Here is a 5,441-nt window from a genome sequence, read left to right on the forward strand (position 1 = left end):
AAGTCGTATACTGGGGAACTCACTAAGCATTTATGCTTACAAGTTGTATGTATGTGTTTCAGGTACTAGCGAGGACCGTGGGAAGGCGCCGGCGTGATGCGTACACACTGCCATTGTTGGAGATCTTGGGGATTCTTTTAGTTGTATTTTGAAATGAAACTTGGAATAAATACTATTGTTTGAATGAAATTGTTTTATTTAAATGAAAATTTTATTTGAAAATTTGCGTTGTTACATGTACTTTTCAGTCTTGGAATAATATAAGACTACAGTTTAGTTTTTATGGAAAATATAGCATATTCTGGGATAGATACGCTTACTTTACAAATAAACTGTTTACAGTTTAGTTTTATGGAAAGTATAGGATTTTCTGGGATAAATACGATTACTTTTCAAACAAACAACTTACAACTCATTTTATAGAAAATGTCGGATTTTCTAGAAACAAATGTGATTTCATCTCATTGAATGGCATATATTTATTCATACAAATGCTTATAAACTTACCAACTTAAATTTTGACACTTTTTCTCAAATAACTTGTATTCTCAGGAAATTAGTAAGACAGGTTATTAAGAGCTTTTGAAGATTTGATGCTAGGGCGTTAAACAAAAGTTTTGACATCATATTGTAAATGACTTTTGAAACATCTAAACGCTTACAATGATGTAGCTTTTTCAATTATGTATATGATGGTTGTGTTTACATTCTTTACTATTCAATTGTTATGATACTACACATGATGTCCTCCTCCCCCGAATGTTTCCGTCGTTCAGGTTTAGGGGTGTGACAAATTCTACCATTAATGCGAACAATTTGTGTTTGTCAATAGCTATTATTAAATTTTAACAATTCTTGTTAAAACTAGTGCTAACTACTACTACATAAGGTTATGGTTCATAAGTTGCTTCAAGTTCCAAGTACCAGCCACTAACTTTGTCATTAGAAGCTTGCTTTCTACTAACTTAGCTTTCACAAGAATAAGAAGACTTATTCTTGGCGGGTTTGCATATAGTAATCTAAGCCACATTTAGAGTATTATACAATTAGTAGATTTTGGGTTTAGAAGATTTAGTCCAACATCGACTTTAAATCCACAAAAGATTAAGTATGATGAGGATGAAGCCTTTCCATACTAAATCTTATAAAGCGTTTAATCTACTTATTAGTAGGTATTTGTATTCAAGATACAATTAATAGTGATTGAAGTATTATCCCAAAAAGATTAAAGGGGCATATTTCTAACTATTAGAAAGTAAATCATACCAAGTAGGATTTAATTCATCCTTTATTATCATAAAAGCCTTAGATGGTCCTTACCGCTTTGTATCTCAACTTTTAAAACCTCTAACAAAGATTTCACAATTCTACTTTACCACATAAAATATAATTAAAAGTACTATAGTTGTAAAAAAAGTTGATTTAGTATCTTGTGCTTAATCTCACACATTCTTCAGAAAGGAAGTCATACACCAAAGAGTATTGTTTGTTAATTATTTTCTCTACTCCTTAGTGAAAATATCATTAGGAATCCTTTATATATAAGTAAGGTTCACATATGTCAAAGAAGCTACATTATTTGCCTTAACAGATCCTTTAACATCCATAAAAATCATGCCAAATTTAAACTTTTTAAGACATTTCAAAACCGTTAAACATTACGAACTTGTTTTCAAAAATAGTATAATATTTGAGTATCCCAGAAACAAAATCATGAATGTGAGGAGTTGTACGATCACTCCTTTGCCTTCCCGTGATCATCTATTGTACCTAAAACAAAACTGATATTGTAAGCCCAAAGCTTAGTGAGTTCCCCCAAAATACCCATACATACAACAATATACATATAATCACAAACATCATACCATGGGTCCAGTTAACCATCTGGTTGGAATAACCCAGACCCTCAACCATCCGGTAGGAATGCCAACATACTATAGGTCCAATCATCCTCAGGATGGAATACCACATGACAGCAACCAACAGTTTGGACTGCCTACATACGACGAGTCCAATCATCCTTATGGTGGATTACTCACGACCCACAACTATCGGTTTGGAATGCCTAGGTCTATTGGCTTTCGCACGAAGTAAATAAGCCTCAAACACCAATCAAACATGTGCACATATTACAGATGATCACATAATAGTCTATAAACAGATAAACTGGTCTAACATATCATATAAACATAATAACATCGTATCTACCAGGATACCCATCTAACAGATCATAGTAGCATAACATATCAGGATAAAAATCGAAAGGGTCGGCCTTGGTGCCTTCAACCCTTCAGTATAGTGAGGAAAACTCACCTTGAAAATGTCGAACTGAAGTAATAAGTTCAAACTCTCAAACACAACCACGGACTCTACCACCTATAGTCACCGTGAAATCATTCCATAAATTTCCAATTCACCAAAATACCCCCAGAAGTCAAACTGGTGAGCCCTTGGTCAAAGTCAAAGTCAACTGTTAAGGGCAATAGTCCATGTTGATCCTACTCATCATGTGCAGCTCATTGACTCGTTGAGTCCTTCCAGAACTCGAGAAGTCATGAAATCCCCAGTTGATTCATCGGGTTTCCAGACAACTCGTCGAGTCCCTGTGTGTCCAAAAGTCGAGAAAAGCCTAATCAACTTGTCGAGTCATCTTTTTGACTCACCAAGTTCATGCAGAAACCCTCAAGATTAATCTTCATTAGACTCGTCGAGTTGTCCATGCAACTTCTCGAGTACCATCAGTCCTTTCTCCTTTCAGATGATTTTAAGCCACCCTAAAACTCCATAATGCAGATATAAGCTCCTAAGGCATACTTCCTGTGTAAAGTTGCAAACTTTACGTACATGCAAGGTGATAATGGCCCAAATCAAGCTAAAAAAGAGGTTCTAGGTAAGGGAAAGGCACTATCATGCTAAAGGCTGAAACTTTATGATTATAAGGACAAAGATGAGCCTAGATCTAAAGTTGCAACTTCAGATCTTGGTTCAACAGCCGAAATGAAACACCAACATGCTAAAATGGCCCCAAAACTAAAATATAGAAAGATCTAGCTAGATGGAGATCTAGGTGATGAATTGTTACCTTGAAATGATGCTAAACTCGAGTAGACTTCAAATCCACAACCATGCCTTACCTCAAACTTATTGATCTTCAAGCTCCTTGCAACATGATCTTCCTTCTAAGCTTATCAACACACAAATATGGAGAGAAAACACGATTTAGGGTTTCTGAACTCATAGGGGGCTATAAGGGAGGCTAAAGAAGGCTAATAACTCGTTAAATAGGGTGCAAAACCCCAGAAATTAGGGTTTCATCCTCCAGATCCAACTCGTCAAGTTGTGTCCTCCAACTCGTCGAGTTGGTCACTTAAGTTATGCAGCCAAATCAATTCCTACTTGACGAGTCATTGCATCCAAGTCGTCGATTCGATCTTTCAAAATGAAAATATAAAAATGTAAAATTTATACCTGAGAGTCGGGGTGCTACAGATCCCTTTCTTGAAGTTGAAATATTTGAATGTCATTTATATCATAAAGATAACAATGTCAAAGATGAGTTTGATTTTAAACAAATGTAAGTCAAAAGTGTTGGCATATAGAACTTAATTTTATTTATAAAATGTTGATATTTACTCTACAGTTCTATTAATATATTTAGTCTCATAAATAGAATTTATTCATTTCAGAATATGAATATTATCGTTATGAAAAACGATTGAATAAATTATCAAACATTTGAATAAAATAAGTGAGACATAAATTTAGACATGTTAAATTAAAACATACACTGTTCCAAAATAAGTTTTTTTTTTATACTTCAAGTAATCTATGTTCTAAGCATAAATAATAAACTAAACTCTAAGAGTGTAGTTCCTACTTAATTGTGCTCAGCTTGGTTACTGTTCAGTAAATATTTGCAAGCCATTTACAAATATTATATTAATGTCTTCCAGAATTTCTTTCCAAATAAGAGGATGAAATCCTCTTCCAGTGTCCAGTTTCTTCACAAAAGAAACAAGATCTATCTATGTGGGCTTTGGTATATTTCTTGGGCTTAAAGGTGTTCAATCCATAAAACATGAGCCTCCTGGATCACACAAGGTGATTCTTTTATCCTTGCATTATTCGAATGTTTAAGCTAGCTTTAAAAATATCATTGTATTTATTGGAATATTGCTTGACCTGTCATATCATATCATATCATATCATATATATATATATATATATATATATATATATATATATCTATAATATTGCTTGACCTATCATATATATATATATATATATATATATATATATATATATATATATATATATAATTTACCTTGGACCGTAAACCCTTCTTTAGGGGACAAAGTAACCCTAGTCCCTTGCTATACCTTAGTAACTAACATGGATCCCTTCATTGATATGTTAACGACTTGCAAACCTAAAAATACCATGATCCATAAGGGTTTACGACCATAAACCCAAAAGGAAATGGTCTTAGGGCCGTAAACCCCTTAAAGGATGGAAATGGTGCTCTAACTTCTTCCTTAGGCTTATACTTCAAGTGGAAACACTTCTAAGGACATATAAGGCTTCAAATCAACCAATGGTCAAATGAGTATGAGCTTACGACCGTAAACTCAAGGTTTTACGACCGTAAACTCAATGGGTTGTGGTCACAAAACCGTAAACTCATGAAAGGGGTTCTTTTGAACCCTAAACTTAATAGCTTTGTCCTACAACACTTAGATGCAATCATTAGGACTTATAACATTTATATAAGGTGTTTAGCATGTCCTAGGATGTCTTAACTTTGTTTACTAGTTGTTTAGAGACTAATTGGATACATATATGTGATATTATATGACAACTAGGATCCTTGTGTGTGTTCAACACTTCACTTGACGCCTAGCAATCCTGTTTCATCAGTTCATCAATACCACTCACTACAGGTGAGTTCATACCCCTTAGTTAACCTTTTAAATGTTTTTAAATGCTTTTATGGGGGGGGGGGGGCAGGAATACAAGTAAAGCTACTATAGTTATTATATCAATCACATGTGATTAATAACTATGAACAAGTGAATCTCTTACTTTCAAACTGTGTTACCAAACTCTTTAACTTCAAACTATCTTACAAACTCTTTTACATACCAAATTCTTTTTACGAAGCTTCTTTTATACTTTAATATTGTCAAATGCATGCCTATGTATGGATAGTTATATAAGAATGTTTAAAGGACTTAGGAAGGCTAGCTCACTTTATCTATTTTTCCTTGTTTAGATGTCGCTTTAGGGCATCAGGTATTCGTCCGACGGTCGCCTAAATATTAGTTATATACTATGTATACATATATAGACATAAAAGTTCCATGAGTCAATTCAATACCCTTGGGTAGCAAGCTTATACGTTCATGTTCATAAGTACAAGTCATATTACTAGTAAACTACAA

The sequence above is a fragment of the Lactuca saligna genome, chromosome 3 (assembly GCF_052625555.1).
Source record: "Lactuca saligna cultivar CGN05327 chromosome 3, ASM5262555v1, whole genome shotgun sequence".
Lineage (NCBI taxonomy): Eukaryota > Viridiplantae > Streptophyta > Magnoliopsida > Asterales > Asteraceae > Lactuca > Lactuca saligna.